We start from the raw sequence: 18,315 nt of genomic DNA, 5'->3' as shown, positions 1-18,315 counted from the left end.
CTGTGCTTCGATCGGTTTCGGCCGGAATTAATGGTTCTGAGGTGACTGGTGGTGGTGGTTGCTATTTCTCAGTTTCTGGTTTAATTTTGAAGGAAATCAGCTGAAAATTTTCTTAAAAAGGGGTTAGCCGGAACCAGGCCGGTAAATCGACAGGTACCGGAATCTGCAGATTTCTAACCGGTTCTTGGTTGACCCGGAATGTTCATCCTTGACCCGGTTCCAACCCGCTTGGAAACCTGGGTTTGGTCTTCCCAACCCTGTATTCCAATTCAAAAAAATGTTTCTGGCAATTTCTTTTTAAATTTAATTCAAAATTTAGTTTTTAGTTTTAAAAATCATTTTCTTTTATTCTAAAAATCATTTTTTAATTCCAATTTTAATTTAGTTAATTATTTTAATGATTAACTAAATTATTTTAATTCCAACTTTTTATTTTCTTTTATTATTTTAAAAATACCAATTTGATTTAATTATTTATAATTTATTTTAGTTAATTATTTATAGATTTAATTAATTGATTAAATCATTTAATCAATTAATTTTATTTATAAATAGTTAAATAAAATGTAAGTTATTTATAAGTAATTCAAATAATTCCTAAAAATTATTTTGAGATTTTAAATTTTATATTTTGATATTTAAATATCAATTAATATTATTATTAATTGATTTATTCTTATTTTATTCATAATAAATAAATCTTTCGTCCGTTTAATACGAAACGAACGCGTACAGACTCATAAAAATATTTCGCTTTCAACAAAAATACTTACAAGGCCCAAACTCTTTTTTTAGAAAGGTCGCTTATTTTACGAGTCATTCTGAGTCGAGTGTTGATCGAAAAATTATATTTTAACCCGATTTCAGTTTTAAACATACTGAGTCGAAACTTTGCTGAACCGAGGCATGTGTTATATAAAATATGTGATACGTGGATTATGTGCTTATATGTTATATGAATTATGTGCATATGTGGGTCAAGAGTCTTGTCGTTGACTATTTTCCTCATGTGTTGGCTATCGTATGGGTAGACGATAGGATTTTGACGCGCAGTTCGTCGATTAATTATCGTTTAGATGATTAAAATATTATTTTCTAATTATAGATACGAGTCTTTCAAAATGATCAGGACCAGATGGAATGGATGAATAGTAGAGTTGAATAGTATGGAATCTTGGGTTGCAGCACTGCATTAGCAGCAGATCAGAGATTTAGTGAAGTAAAAGACGTTGATGCCTTGAGATGCCAGACTAAGATAATTGTGTTATTGCGAGTGTGACTAACTGCTAAAAACCAAAGGCAAGTATTCCTATCATCACTTATTGTTCAGGTGATATTTATTTTAAATCTTCTTATGCAAGTATTGCTTTCCCTATTCTCCGCTCAGAATAGATAAATGTTTTACATATCGCTGAATTAAAATGTTTATCATGCAAGTACCTTCTGCTATTCTATGTTCACACTAGTTAAATGTTTTACTTATCAAATTACTGGATTTATAAACATTTTGGATTTTGAGAAAGATGATTTTGTTGCGAGTATTCCTGCCCAAGTGAATGGGGGAATAAAAATTATTTAGGACGTCGATTGAGTCATCTCCTTTTTAATAAAAGGTTTTAAGATTGGAACTGGTTACTGGTTACAGCGTAGGTGATCGAGATATCGGTCCAGCTGTAATATCTTTCAAGGCGAATATATGCCTTTTCGGGCGCCCTATAGGCGCCGTATGGCTGCGGGATACGGGTAGTACCTATATTTACTGATATGGTTGCGGGATACCGGTGTTGTTTCGTGATTGATCATCAGGAACGACATGAAATATAATTGATTCCAATCTAAACTGTTATTTCTAAATTGTCTTGATAATCATAGAATGAATGATTTATCAAGTATTTTGGTTTTGAATAAAAGGTGAAATGCAGTTTTGATTCAGTTTCTGCTTGATGTGGATATTTAGGCTGTTATTAAATATCAAAGGTGGTATTAGTATAGATGATTGATGTTGACTTCAGTATGGGATGTTGTGAGCATCAAAGTTCGTATTGATATCTAATTTGATATGACAACAAAATAAGTATTAGTATCAAGAGATCAGTTTTGAATAAAGTTTATGATTCAATCCATAATCATTGCTTCTTGTTATTGTTGTTTACGATATTTCCATAAACACTGTTTTACGAGTTTTATCCTCGTCAAGATTCAAAGTATTGTTGAAGCATTTCGCTCGAAAATATCAAAAAGAGTTTTGAAAACAGTGAGAAACAATTATCCGATTTTTTTATAAATTTTTTGTTTCGGCAATTATGAATTTAAAATGTTCAGCGCTATTGCAGATGTCGGTTTTATATCAAAACGACCATATACATGTTATTATGAACTTTCTGAGCATTTCTTCCGCTCATAATTGCCTGTTTTTAAATTTAACCTCTAGTGAGGATTAGCTTGCGCTATTTAGCCGCGTAATTCGAGGAAGCAAAGAAGAAGCTCTTGGAAGGTGATTGGCCCAGGGTTTGCGGGCTAGTGTAAGTTCTGTTATGAAAAGTTATTTATATTATATTATATTATAATTGCGTTATTTTATAGTTGGGCCTTAGTATACTTCTTTTCGAAGTTATACTAGCGGGTTAGTATTGAATTGAAATTTTTTTAAAAAGAGTTTTAAAAAGGAAGTGAAAAATTATTTATGGAATTTGGAATTCTTGTTTCTAGAACTGTAACCTTAAAAGATCTTGGATTAGTTTGGGGTCATAGATGCTAAATATCTTCCGCTAGCATTTGTTTATTGATTAAACAGGTTAATTTGGATTGAGTTTTTATAGTGACGACCAAATCCTCTGACCCCGGATTTGGGGGCATTATAGTACAGAAGAAGTAAAAAACAGGATGGATATTCTGATGACTCGGTATGAGGCATTTAAACTTCAACCCAGAGAAGCATTGTCTTCACTCTTTGAGAGATATACAAGACTGTTAAGTGAATTAAAGCTGCAAGGAAAAGTTTACCCTATACGAGAGTCTAACATAAAGTTTATGCGGACGCTCCCAGTTCACCTAGAACAAAAGAACACTTCAATCAGGGAAAGGGCATATTTTATTACTATGTCCCTGGATGTGATCTATGGAAAGCTAAGAACAGCTGAGCTGGAGCAAGAGCAGAGAGCTATATCTATGGACCTGGTTCTATTGATAGTAAGAGTACGACACTTGCAAAAAACACTGCACTTGTAGTTCGTGAACCTGAAATCCAAGAAAGTAAGGTTGCGCCCTCTTCAACAATTAAAGAAATTATCGTAGCTGAAATTGCTCATGGTGAGCCATAGGATGAAAATGAGTTTTACACTCAGGAAGAACATGAACAGTTGGAGGAAAAATCTATGGCATACATGGCTGTAAAATTTAGTCATTTTAGATTCAGAAGAAAGCCCAACTATAAACCAAGGGGTTCATCAGGAAGATTTCAGGAAGGAAGCTACTCATCAGGTTTAAGCTCCCGAGGAGGCTACAAGTCAAGTTGGATAGACAAGAGCAAAACTAGATGTTACAACTGCAATGAGTTAGGGCACTTTGCATTTGATTACAGAAAGCCCAAGGCAGCAAAATCAAATGACTCCTATGAAAAGAATGAAACTTATGAAGATTTGAAAAGGAAGAATGAGAAGCTGAAACAGAAGCCGAATGCTTATGTAGTGAAGGAAAAGGGAAGAGCATACATTTGTTAAGGAAAAAGCTGGGATGATACTGATTCAGATGAAGAGGAAGAGTACGTGAATCTGGCTCTTATGGAAGACTCTACAGAGGAATCATCACAATCATCTCAGGTTCCTGAACTTACCACTATAGATATGACTGTGTCTGAATACAAATCTACTGTGCATGAACTTACTTTAGAATTGTATAATGTTCATACAAGCATGCTTGCATATAAACTTGAAAATGATAAGTTAGTTCTTAAATCTGAGAGTTTAACCTCTAGGAATGAAGAACTAGAATTGCTTGTAGTTGGACTAGAAGACCTTAATGAAAGGAATATGTCCTAAGTCTAATCATGTATTAGGATTTAGGAATAACTTTTATGTAATCTATTTTGATTTCATTGATATAAATAAAAGACTTGTTTTGTTTTTATTATGGGCTTTATCTATTTAAGTGTTTAAATAAGATATACCATAGTTTAGAGTAAAGCTTTTTATGGATAATGATGAGATCATAATAATGAGACCTAAAAAGATGATAACTCTAAACTTAAATAGTTCCTGGTCATAGGATTACTAACTGGTAATTAATAATCCGCAAAGATCGGTCTTGCTTCATTATGAAGGATGTCTGTTCTCATAGACATTTGTGTGGTGACACTATAGCTAGTATGTAGGTGCTTATTATAGAATAAGTTCACTGAGCATGACTCGCACAGCTGAACAACTGATGGAGTTCACTCACGTGTCAGCAGTTGTTCACATAGTGATAGTTGTACAAGTATCCATAGACTTGAGGTCATCATAGTCATCTTGTGTACACTGAACTATGCTTTGGTTTAGTTCTTAGTCTCCAGGGACAATTATTAGGGCTCTTCTGGGTATAGGAATTTGTACACGAAGATAGTGTATGATCAATAAAGGATCTAACCCTTCCAGTGAAGGAAGCGAATGTTCAAGGCTGATCCACTTATGCTAGTTCAGGAATCTCTGGCCAGAGTGAATGAAATTAGAAAGGAGTTTCTAATTTGCATAGAACTACGCATAGTAAATGGTAAGCAAGTGATTGAATTAGATAGGCTTGACACGAGATCCATGCCTTGTATTTAATCGGGACATTGTAGGGTAAAAGGAGTTTATTGTACGGTAACTATTCACTGAATAGGTTCTTGGTATTCTAAGCAGTGAATTCATATTATCCGGATAGTCGCGATATGCTGAGAAGTATCCCTCACGATGTAGAATAAATGTGATTAATTAATTAATCATATTTAATAAATTAGAGAATTTATATAAATAATGATAAAATAGTTTTATTATTATTTATTTCTACTACCGGCTCAATATTGAACCTACAGGGTCACACCATAAAAAGAGAATGATTTAATGGTGGAGGAATTAATTAATAATGGCTAATAATTATTTATTTATGAAATAAATAATTAATTGGCAAATTTAATAATTGATTAAATGAGATTTAATTGATTATAAATTAATTAAGAAAAGTTCTTAATATTATTAATTAAAGGATTTAATTTTTGGAAATTAAATCAAGAGAGAAAATTATTTCTAAAGTGTTTAGAAAAAGGATTTGATAGGGTTAAATAAATCTTGGTTTTATAATTAATGGGCTGCTAGGCCCAATAAGAAGATGTATGATATTCAGACCAGAAAGGTTAAGCCTGATGGACCAGATCAGGCCTGGTGGAATAAAAAAGGCCCAAAAGCCCTGATTATTAATTAATTTCGTAATTAATTAATAAGGAAAAAATCTGTTATTGAGAAGAGTCCCGATGAGGATATAAATCCTTATAGATTAGCCTCAAGGGGACCTAAAAGGATAAGGAATCAGTTTCCTACTATCTAGGACTCCAAAGTCCATTCAAATTATGAGACTTACCCACCAAGTCTCCTATACCAAGTCCAATTCAAGGACTCCCAACATCTATATAAGGGGCCTCACCCCACAAATCAGAACTACGTTTTTTGACTTGATCCTTGGTAATCAGCAAGGTACGTAGGCATCTTGTTAAGGCAGATTGAGTCACGAAACACAAGAGCAGTCAAATCGAGCCTTGAAGCTCACGATCCTTAGTACTAAATACAGCAATTATATATATTAGTTTTTTATCCATAACATTTGGCACCGTCTGTGGGAAACTAACAACCATGGCGAGAACACGGAGAACAATTGGAGCTCTAGAGGAAGGAACACCATCAGAGACAACCCAGGTGATTTCATCAACTGTGGAGATTCCTCCCCATTCAACTTATGCATCTACTCAGGGGGAAGCCCAGATAGGGGCAACTCAACCTCAGCTACAAGGGACAACTCCCCCGACTATTCAAGGTACGAATCCTCAAGTTCAACAAATACATACACCTATGAATTCTCGACCCGTCGGGTATGAATATTCAACTATTGTTACTACTAACCCCCCTTATGGGATGCCCCTTCACCCTGAGGTTGGAGGAAGCGGATATGCTGGGCGAAGCGAAGCACGAGGGCGGTCGCCCCCCTATATACGAGGTTTGGGTCCTATCCCTGAGGATCGGGAATTTTCTGGTCCTTACACTGAGAGAGACTCCGAATCTTCGGATGATGAAGTGGCCCCGAGAAGGAGGCATCCTGGAAAAGAGCCAATGGCCGATGGAAGGCAACGCCCCCAAAGCACCCCAGGGGCGAATCCTAAAGAAGTGCAGGAAAGGATCAGGGCTCATGAGGCTGAAATACAAAGGTTGAGGCGTGATTTGGAGGCTCACCAGGCCACCAGACCCCACATACCCCCTAGGGGGAGAAATCCTCCTCCCATCATAGACCTGGATGGTCCGATAAGAAGAAGGGCTGTTGTCCCAAGAACTGATCCAAGCAATCTCCTTCCCCTTGGAGATCCTGATGATCCAACTCCACCCTTCACAGAAGAGATAATGAATGCCCATATCTCAAGGAAATTCAAGATGCCCACTATCAAAGCCTATGATGGCACGGGAGACCCCACTAATCATGTTAGGACATTCTCTAATGCACTGCTGCTGCAACCCGTGAATGATGCTATAAAATGTCGGACCTTCCCTCAAACCCTGTCGGGTATGGCTCAAAGATGGTACAGTCGCCTGCCCCCAAATTCTATTTTATCGTTCAGAGAATTAAGTCAGACTTTTATTAAGCAATTCATCAGTGGAAGAGTCCATGAGAAAAGTTCAGCATCTCTTATGAGTCTTGTGCAGGGAGCTAAGGAATCCTTGAGGGATTACCTGAATTGTTTTACAAAGGAGGCTTTAAAAGTCCCAGACCTTGATGATAAGGTAGCCATGATAGCACTGCAACAAAGAACTAGGGATGAGTTTTTCAAGATGTCCTTGGCCAAACGTCCCCCTGAAAACTATGTTGCAACTTCAAGAGAGGGCAGGGAAGTATATCAAGGTTGAAGAAAGCATGAGGAAGACCGTAGTAAGTAATGAGCCCACTGGAGGCAAGAAATGAAAAACTGATTTGGAGTATATCGCTAAGGACAAATATCCTAGAACCGAACAAAACCCTGATTCAACCCCCAAGAAGGGAGGACCTGGGCAAAAGTTCACTGAATACGCTAAGCTGAGTGCTCCTAGAAGTCAGATTTTGATGGAGATTGAGAAAGATAGAGATATTCGCTGGCCTAAGCCCTTGAAGGCTGATCCCGCCAAGCTAGATAAGAGCAAGTATTGCAGGTTTCACAAGGATGTTGGCCATGACACCGATGAGTGTAGACAATTGAAAGATGAAATTGAGTTTTTGATTCGAAAAGGAAGGTTGAACAAGTATACTGGAGATGGAGGGGACAGAAACAATAATGGAAGGAAGAACTTTGAAGATCGTAGGAGGGACCAAGACGATCAGGGGCGGAATCCCCAACCTAGAGGGCCGGTTATAAATGCAATTTTTGGAGGACCACGACGTCCTCGAGGACCTGTGATAAACACGATCTTTGGAGGTCCAACTGCTGCTGGATTGTCCAAAAATTCCAGAAAGGCATACACCAGGGAGGTTATGCATATTGTTGGAGAAGCCCCGAAGAGGGCCAGGACAGAAGTAACATTGGCTTTTGATGATTCCGACCTAGAGGGTGTGAAGTTTCCCCATGACGACCCGCTGGTCATAACACCGATAATAGGAAATAGGCCGGTTTAGAGGTTCCTTGTGGATAATGGTGCTTCTGTGGATATCTTGCTCCACGACACCTTTCTAAGGATGGGGTATAACGACTCTCAGTTGACACCTACCGACATGCCGATATATGGATTTGCTGGAGTAGAATGTCCTGTGGAAGGGGTAAATCAAATTATCGACCACCATAGGTACGGAGCCAAGGCAAGCAACGCAGATGCTGGATTTCGTGGTGGTAAAGGCTAGTTCGACTTATAATGCTATCATGGGGAGAACAGGGATACATGCCTTCAAGGCAGTCCCCTCTTCCTACCATTCAGTCATGAAGTTTCCCACCCGAAACGGGATTGGAGAAGAGAGAGGAGATCAAAAAATGGCTAGAAGCTATTATGTGGCCTCTTTGAGGGCAGATGGAGTCGGGGGGCAGGTTCTTCCTATTGAAGATATGGATGTCAGAGAAAATGACGAGAAGAGAGGAAAGCCAGCAGAAGATTTGGTTTCGATTCCTTTAGACCCCAAGAATCCTGAGAGGATGACTTTCATTGGAGCCACATTAGAGGAGCCCCTTAGAGGGAAGTTGATGAAATTTTTGCAAGAAAATAGTGATGTGTTTGCATGGTCAGCAGCTGATATGCCAGGTATAGACCCGGAACTAATTACTCACAAGTTAAACGTGGATCCAAGCCGAAAAACCGTGAAACAAAAGAAAAGAAATTTTGCCCCGGAAAGACAAGAAGCTATAAGACAGGAGGTAGAAAAACTCTTAGAGGCTGGTTTTATCGAGGAGATTCAATTTCCAGAATGGCTAGCAAACCCGGTAATGGTGAAGAAGGCTAATGGAAAGTGGAGGATGTGTATAGACTTCACTGATCTGAATGATGCATGCCCCAAAGACTGTTTTCCGCTGCCTAGAATTGATACTTTGATTGATGCCACTGCTAGACATGAGATGCTGAGTTTCATGGATGGATTTAGCGGATATAACCAGATCAAAATGCATAAGGATGACATTCCAAAGGTATCATTTATCACTGACTTTGGTGTTTATTGTTATCTTGTTATGGCATTTGGTCTCAAGAATGCAGGAGCCACCTATCAAAGGTTGGTGAATAGAATTTTTAAGGATCTTATTGGTAAGACTATGGAAGTCTATGTTGACGATATGTTAGTCAAGAGTCTAGTAAAGACTGATCATATAGCCCATTTAAGGGAAGCTTTTGAGGTCCTGAGGTACCACAAGATGATGTTGAATCCTACGAAGTGTGCTTTCGGAGTAGGATCTGGAAAATTCTTGGGATTGATGGTCTCAAAAAGAGGAATTGAGGCTAACCCCGATAAAATAAAGGCAATCCTGGACATGGAACCACCAAAAACTATCAAGGATGTTCAGAAGCTCACAGGAAGGGTTGCTGCGCTAGCACGATTCATCTCCAAGTCAGGAGATAAGTGCTTGTCATTCTTAAAGTCACTAAAGAACATTAAAGACTTTGTATGGAGTGAGGAAAATCAGAAGGTATTTGAAGAGTTAAAGAAATATATGGGCCAGGCCCCGTTGTTGGCCAAGCCAGTTCTGAGTGAAGTTTTATTCTTGTACTTGGCTGTTTCAGAGAGCGCCTTGAGCGCGGTGTTGGTTAAGGAGGAACTGAAAGTCCAGAAACCCGTATACTATGTCAGCAAAATCTTGCATGGTGCTGAGTTGAATTATTCAACTATTGAAAAATTCGCTTTAGCCTTGGTAATGGCTTCAAGAAAGCTGCTTCCTTATTTTCAAGCTCACCAGATTAAAGTGCTAACAAATCATCCACTGAGAAACATCATTCACGGTCCCAAGGCAAGTGGAAGACTGATTAAGTGGGCAATAGAGTTGGGAGAGTTCGATCTCAAGTATAAGCCGCACACGACTATAAAAGCCCAGGCACTAGCTGACTTCGTGGTGGAATGTACCATACCCAACCAAGAAGTCGGGGGCAGGAAGATACCATACCTCAAGACAAGGGAGTCGACAGTGGGGACAAAGAGAAGGATGATAAAGAATATTGGGTTCTCTATTTTGATGGGGCATCAAAAACAAACTCCAGTGGAGCAAGATTGGTTTTGCAAAGCCCTGATGGATTCTTAATTGAGTATGCTATGAAGCTAGACTTCCCAACCACAAACAATGAGGCAGAGTATGAAGCCCTGATTGCTGGCCTTGGTCTAGCTGGGACACTTAGAGTCAAAAACTTAAAGGTCCGTGGAGACTCGAAGCTGATCATATCCCAGGTAAAGGGAGAATTTGAGGCAAGGGATGATACGATGGCTAAATATGTTTGCCTAGTAAGGGCTGTGATGACCCAATTTAATGAATGCCATGTTGAACACATTCCAAGGGAAGAAAATGCTAAAGCAGATGCGCTATCAAAGTTTGCTTCATCTGAGATTGAAGAAAGTTCAGGAAGTGTGTACTTCCGTGTTTTGAAGACACGAAGCATAGATGTTAAGCTTGTGGCTCCCGTAGGCCTGGGGGCGTCATGGATCGATCCCATTAAGGCTCACATTCAAACTGGATGGTTGCCAAGCGATGCAATTGAAGCACGAAAGTTAACTGTTCGAGCACTAAGGTACTCTTTGATATATGGGATTCTGTATAAAAGATCTTTCGTGGTTCCTTACTTGAGGTGTCTCAGGCCCGATGAGGCACGCTTGGCTCTTGAGGAAGTGCATGAAGGTATTTGTGGACAAACTTGGGGGGCAGGGCCTTAGCTCATAAGATAACCCGTTTAGGCTTTTATTGGCCAGAAATGATGGCTGATGCCAAACAATATGTAAAGAAGTGTGATCGCTGTCAGAAGCATGCACCAGTTGTTAGACAACCCCCCGAGATGCTAACCTCTATCAACTCGCCTATTCCCTTTGCTATGTGGGGGATGGATATTCTAGGGACTTTTCCTATGGCCACGACACAAAGGAAGTTTCTGATTGTAGCCATTGATTATTTCACCAAGTGGATTGAAGCCAAACCCTTGGCCAAAATCACAACTAAGCAGGTTGCACAATTCCTGTGGGAAAACATTATATGTCGATATGGAATTCCCCGTATCCTCGTCACTGACAATGGAACACAATTCAACAACGAGGAATTCAAGAAGTATTGTGAAGAAAATGAAATTGAGTTACGGTTCACCTCTGTGGCTCACCCACAAGCTAATGGGCAAGCAGAAGTAGCAAATCAAATAATCCTGGATGGATTAAAGAAAAGGATCGAGAAGTCAAGAAATAATTGGGTGGATGAGATACTTCCCATATTATGGGCCTATAGGACTACCTGTAGAGTTACGACGGGAGCAACTCCCTTCATGTTGGCATATGGGGCAGAAGCAGTAGTTCCAGTAGAGATATCACATTCCTCTCCAAGGATTCAGGCTTTCAATGCAGAAGAAAATGAGGAAGGGCAGAGGTTAGCCCTGGATCTGATCGATGAAGTACGAGATACGGCACATGCAAAGATAGTAGAATATCAGAAAAAGGCTTCATTCTACTACAACCTAAGGGTTAAAGAAAGGTTTTTTAAACAAGGCGATCTGGTTTTGAGGAAGATAGAAGCATCTGGTGTAGGACAAAAAGGGAAGCTTGCCCCGAATTGGGAAGGGCCGTACAGAGTCAAGAGTGTTCAAGGTAGAGGAACCTACAAGTTAGAGACTATGGATGGTTTTGAAGTCCCGAGAACTTGGCATGCACAAAACTTGAAGGTTTACTATGTGTAGGGCAGCCGGATACGATTCTCACTCGTCAGGATGGCGAGTAGGTTGAAAAGCACCTTGAAGCTTTGCTTGCTTAGGAATTTATATGTTTTAGTTTTATTACTTGTGTAAGGGACGAATCCCAGACAATTTTATGAAATTCATGAGTTCTTCAAAGTATGTTTGTGGCCTAATAAATAAAAACCAAATGCATGGATGCAAGCATGAAAGGTGATAAATAAAATAGATCTGATAGATATTATAAAAGTTCGATAAATAAAGTCTCGAAAATAGGATAAAACTAGCCACGCAGGGCTGAAAAAGCTCTAAGGAGCTGAAGTACCCTCGGCATCCATATCGTCGTCTTCTCTGCTCTCGCTGGATGTCTCTGTCGTCTCGGAAGAGGAGGAAGAGCTATCGTCATCAGCAGGTCTGGAAGAAGGCTCAGGAGGAGGAAGGAGTGGATCCTGAGGAACATGACCCGAGACAACTACTCGGGTACGAAACCTCTGCAGCAAAGCCTCGTCATCAGGGCAGACATAGTCCGCCGGGTTAATATCAGGACAAGACTCGTTCACAGTCCCAAGGGCCGTGTCCCAACCAGTCCTAAAAAACCCGGGAAAGACTGAATCATCCCTAATTCTCATGGATTGGGAAAACTCCTCCGAGTCCAGATAGTTGTCTATAGCTTTATCCTTCTCCGCCCGAAGTACCACCAGCTCGGCGTTAGACTCTCCGAGTTCTTCCTCCTTGCGCTTGAGCTTCTTCTCCAGGGTAGCATACTTCTTCTGTTGCCTCCTGAGGGCATTATCGGCCTTATCAGAAGCCCGCTTCCATGACTCGACTTGCCTCACAGCGCCTTGAAAGTAGGCATTAGACTGAAACAAAGCAATTAACAAAGTATAAGGCAAGAAAATGCTACAAGAACGAAAGATAAATTCAAAAAAGAGAAAGGCATACCGAAGCCAGAGACTGAGCTCCCATGAGCTTAATCCTCTCAAGATCAGGGGTGGCCACCACATCAGTAAAGTCCTTGGGAGTCACGCTATGGTAGGACCAATCCCAAGCATGTTTCGTCGAACCAACCACGGTGTCCCCTCGGCGGAATCCCCAGAGAGGCTGGAAGGCACCTGTGGCAGCAGCAGTACGGGCAGCAGCAGTGATAGGAGCACTATGGCCCCCAACTCCTTCAGTTGAAGCCTCCCCTATAGGCTCTTTATACTTTTTCAAAAAGCTAGGCTCCGTGGCCTTTCCCCGGGTGTCTAGGCCTGCGAGCCGAGCTTTCTTCATCCTAGCTGTCTCCTCAACCAGAGGAACATTGTCCTCGTTAATCTCCTTAGCAGCTGAAACAAAGCAAAGGACAAAATAAGTGATGTTAATAATGCATGAAATGAAATAAAGTTGAAAAGGGAAGAAAAATACCCTGTTGAGAAACAGAGGATAGTCTCACATTAATCAGGGAAAACTCCTCTAAGAGAGTCCAGCTGGTGGTAGTGCCATCATCCTGAGTAAGCCCATTATAAATAATAGTTTCTTCAAGAGTTAAGTGAATGGATTTGAGGCTACCATCACTGACCTTCCCGAAGGAAGATCGAAAAAGTGTGCCCCAGTCACCATTCTCCCAACGTAACCCAACGAAACTATTCCTCCAATTTTGATTATTATCAGGAATAGAGGCTGCTGTTAAAGATATGTTTGCTTTTGGGCCTTTGCTTGACATAGACCCAGCCACAGATTATGGAAGAACTATTATAACACTGAAAGACCTTCCTAAAAACAGCTACAGAAAGAGGAAAGCCCTCCCTAATACAGCAGACCATAAAACATAGAATGTTCCTCCAGGCGTTTGGAGGAAGCTGACACGGGTTGATTTATAAATCAGCCAAAAGATGAGGAATAAAAGGATGGAAAGGAAACCTAAGCCCAGCATTAAGGGCATCTGTGTAAATGAAGAGAGTGTCGGGTCTCCAGTGGCAAGTACGGTCACCACCAGAGACTGGAACTAATCTAAGAGGAGGAAGGACGTTATAACGAGCATTTAGTTTATTGAAATCAATGTTGTGCCAAGTGTTACAATGATTAAAAGAATCGAGATATGCAGTAGAGGGATATTCATCCCCCCTAGTGTTAATCATATCGATTAAAGACATATACGAAGAACGGATCTCGATATCCTTACCTCGTTTTGAAGCCGAGGCAATCTTCGCCGCTCTCTCGGAATTCTTGTCAGCCATTAGTAAAGCCTAGAAAACTTGAAAGTCTTGAATGGAGGAGTGGCAAAAAAAAAAACTAAAGGAAGAGAAGAGGGAGAAATTTGTAGGATGAGTGGAGAAGTGAAATGAGAGGTGTGAGGAATCACACTCTCGTCCCACCTTTTTATAGCCAAGAAGAAGGGGATTTGGGCCTCAAAAAAGCCCATATGGGCCCAAAAATGGAAGGATCTAGAATGTTCCAGATTATTTTAGAAAAATCTTAGAAAAATATGGAAAAATCTGGAATGATATAGAAATTCCAGAATATTCTGGAAGTCAGGCTTAAGAGTTAAAGCCCAATTCAAGTTTGAATGGGCTTTGGATATTAAAGCATGATAAAGGCCCAGTCCAAGAAAGCCCAGAAAGAGGGCCCAATTAGTTGACAGACAAAAGCCCAGATTTAAGAAATGGGCCCTGGATGAAGACCCATTAAGAGGGTGGTCCAAGAAATCCAGGCCCAAATCAAGGACCCAAGAGAGTCCACCCCAGATGTATGGCCCAACTTCAAGGTAAAAGGATATGAAAATAATTATTCCTGACCCATTCGACCAGAAAACGTGAGGAAATCTTGGTCGAATAACCTGAGGTCAAAGTTCTGTTGATCAAGGCTGAAAACTAAGCATAAATCGACCAGAATTTAAACTCATTCGACTAGAAATCAAATGAAAATCCTGGTCGAAACAATCCTACTCGAAATTGCTTCGACCCAGGCAAAAAAGATGGCTAATTTGGTCAAAAAGCATGAAATCCTGACCGAAATGAAATCCTGGTCGAAACATTCTACTCGAAAAATACAAAAAAAAAGAGAGGGAAAAAATCCTGGCCGAAATTCGACCAAGATTCCTGATCGAAACCATCCTACCCGAAATCCTGTCGACCAGGGCAATATGGAGGTTAATTCGACCAGGATCCTGGTCGAATGGATTCCTGGTCGAAATCTGCATAAAAAAAAAGAGAAAAGGAAGAAAAAAGAAGAAAAAGGGAGGGAAAAATTCCTGGAAAATTACAGAAAAATAAGGAAATTCCTTAAATAATTTCTGAAAAATACTAATATTTTCAGGAATAAGGAATAAATCCAGAAAATTAGGGAAAAATCCAGAAATTAAGGATAAATCCCAGGAAATTAGGGAAAAATCCAGGAAATAAAGGATAAATCCCAGAAAATTAGGGAAAATCCAGAAATTAAGGATAAATCCCAGAAATTAAGGATAAATCCAAGGAAATTAGGGAAAAATCCAGGAAATAAAGGATAAATCCCAGAAAATTAGGGAAAATCCAGAAATTAAGGATAAATCCCAGGAAATTAGGGATAAATCCCAGAAAATTAGGGAAAAATCCAGAAATTCAGGATAAATCCCAGGAAATTAGGGAAAAATCCAGAAAATTAGGGGAAAATCCAGAAATTAAGGATAAATCCCAGGAAATTAGGGAAAAATCCAGGAAATAAAGGATAAATCCCAGAAAATTAGGGAAAAATCCAGAAATTAAGGATATATCCCAGGAAATTAGGGAAAAATCCAGGAAATAAAGGATAAATACCAGAAAATTAGGGAAAAATCCAGAAATTAAGGATAAATCCCAGGAAATTAGGGAAAAATCCAGAAAATTAGGGAAAAATCCAGAAATTAAGGATAAATCCCAGGAAATCAGGGAAAAATCCAGAAATTAAGGGAAAATCCCAGAAAATTAGGGAAAAAATTCCTGGAAATTAATGAAGATTCATTGTAAATGTGTAGGTCGCTCCACACTTTATGCAAAAACGAAACCATGTAAGGGAACGAATAGATTTAACTTCTGCGAAACCTAATCAATGTTTCCCAAAAGTTGAGGGGCAAATGATAGGGTTAAATAAATCTTGGTTTTATAATTAATGGGCTGCTAGGCCTAATAAGAAGATGTATGATATTCAGACCAGAAAGGTTAAGCCTGATGGACCAGATCAGGCCTGGTGGAATAAAAAAGGCCCAAAAGCCCTGATTATTAATTAATTTCGTAATTAATTAATAAGGGAAAAATCAGTTATTGAGAAGAGTCCCGATGAGGATATAAATCCTTATAGATTAGCCTCAAGGGGACCTAAAAGGATAAGGAATCAGTTTCCTACTATCTAGGACTCCAAAGTCCATTCTAATTATGAGACTTACCCACCAAGTCTCCTATACCAAGTCCAATTCAAGGACTCCCAACATCTATATAAGGGGCCTCACCCCACAAATCAGAACTACGTTTTTTGACTTGATCCTTAGCAATCAGCAAGGTACGTAGGCATCTTGTTAAGGCAGATTGAGTCACGAAACACAAGAGCAGTCAAATCGAGCCTTGAAGCTCACGTTCCTTAGTACTAAATACAGCAATTATATATATTAGTTTTTTATCCATAACAGGATTAATGATTAAAAGGTGTTTTAATTATTAATGAGAATAATAAATGGGATAATAATAATAATATTTATGGGAAAATTTCAGCTGAAAATTTTGCCTATAAATACACTATTATAGACCCTAATTTTATTCTAACCCACACAAAACCCAAAAAGTTTGGAAAACCCAATTCTCTCCACCTCCTTCCTCCTCCTTAACAACGTTTTCTTGGTGGATACCGGTGGAGTGCTTCACACTTGAGGAGCAACTGCTAAGGATCTCTGATCGTTGTCTCCGAATTATTTTTAAAGGTTAGATTCGATCCCTCGAATTTTTATTCACTATTTATATGCTTTTATTTGGATTTTGTATGTGTAAAAGTGTTTTTCCATGACCCCGATGCATTAAAAATCCAACAATGGTATCAGAGCATAGGTTGTATGAATATAGATCTGTGGTAAAAACTTTAGAATTTTATGTGCTTGTATGAATTAATTATGATTTTTACAAGTTATATTATGGATTAATTTTGTCTGATGAGAAATCGTTTCTCAGAATAATTTTGATTGTTGATCTGGGTTCTACAAGTGTTGTAGATCGTCTGGGTATTTTTTTCATAATTTTATGATGTATAGATTTTTTATTATGAATTTTTGAAGTTATTGTAATTAAATTCGTAATTAAATAAATCATATATATATATATATTATTTGTAAGTATATATATATGTACATCTGTAAGTTATCTGCTCTGCTACTGTTACTCTGTTGTGTGGCTGCTATCTGTACGGCTGTCAGGTCAGGCACGGCATTCGAGGAGGTAAGCTGTCGGCGGCTGCAAATAAAAAAAATATATATAGGGGTGTAACGCATTCCGGGAATGCGTTACACACCTGTGGCACATTCACGGAATGCGTTACACCCTTTAATGCCTTAAAAGGGGTGTAACGCATCATCGGAATGCGTTACAGGGCTTGTAACGCGTTCCTGTAATGCGTTACAGCCCGTCTGTTGATTTTAAAATTGATTTTCTGGGAGTTTCGTAACTCCGTTTTAGGCGTGCAATATACCGTTGCATTCGTTTTTCCAAGACGGATCTAATAGAGTGATCAATTTTAGTTTATATAAAAGTTTTGAACTGTTTATATTTCCATGAAGTGTTTTAAAGTTGTTTTTAACTAGTTTTAACTGCTTTTAAATGCTTCATGTGATACATAAAGATGTATAATGCTTAGACCCATATGCTAGATGATGTAACATACCTACCTTGATGTTTATTCATGTTTATATATGTGATATATACTTAGTTTATCATGCGATGATAGATTTAGGTGAACTTAAATGAACATAAGGTGTTTGTTAGACAACCTAGTATAGTGAAATTGTTTCATAACCTTAAGAACAATATTATGAATACAATCATGAGATTCTTGTGTTTATGAAACACGTAATTGAATATGAATTTTCGATATGAGAGAAAGGATGATTCTGTCAACAACAGATTTCTATCTGTAAGAAAGGGTTATTAAGTGACGCCTCTTGACAATGCTCCACCCGATCTGGGAATCATCTGATTATTGATTTGAAATATTTAATTTAAAAGGAAGAATCTCTTTATAATATGATTATGATTGTAACGTAATATAATCCCTCTAAAATTAAATAATATCAAGTAGTAATTGGCCAATGACATAACGGGCTTGTGTCGGTCATAGCCTTCCAACATGGTAGAAAGTAGTTCTTATTTTTGAATCATTGTCGTTTCGTGCCACACCCGAGGGCTTTGATTTCGAAAGAAAAAATACTTGTCTATTACATAGAGATGTGTACATTGAATAAGAATCTAAAGGTCGTTACGTGCCACAACCGTGGGCCTTTGGGGACTGATTCAATTGTACGGAATGTTGGGTTAGACTTGACTTAGAATATTGAGTTTGTCGTGCCACAGCCGTGACTCAATTATTCAAGAGGCTAAAGTTTGATTAGGGAATAACATTAAATGTAATTCACAAGAGTTGTCTGCCTATTGAACATTACATGGCGTTTCGTGCCACGGCTGGGGTTGTGTAATGGAATGTAGGATCCCTATTCCCACTAGCATTATGAATGCTTAATTTTTCATGTAGGGGGTTGAATAAATTAGGAAAA

Source organism: Apium graveolens, chromosome 3, assembly GCF_009905375.1.
Source record: "Apium graveolens cultivar Ventura chromosome 3, ASM990537v1, whole genome shotgun sequence".
Lineage (NCBI taxonomy): Eukaryota > Viridiplantae > Streptophyta > Magnoliopsida > Apiales > Apiaceae > Apium > Apium graveolens.
Note: the sequence above shows the minus strand (reverse complement) of the source record.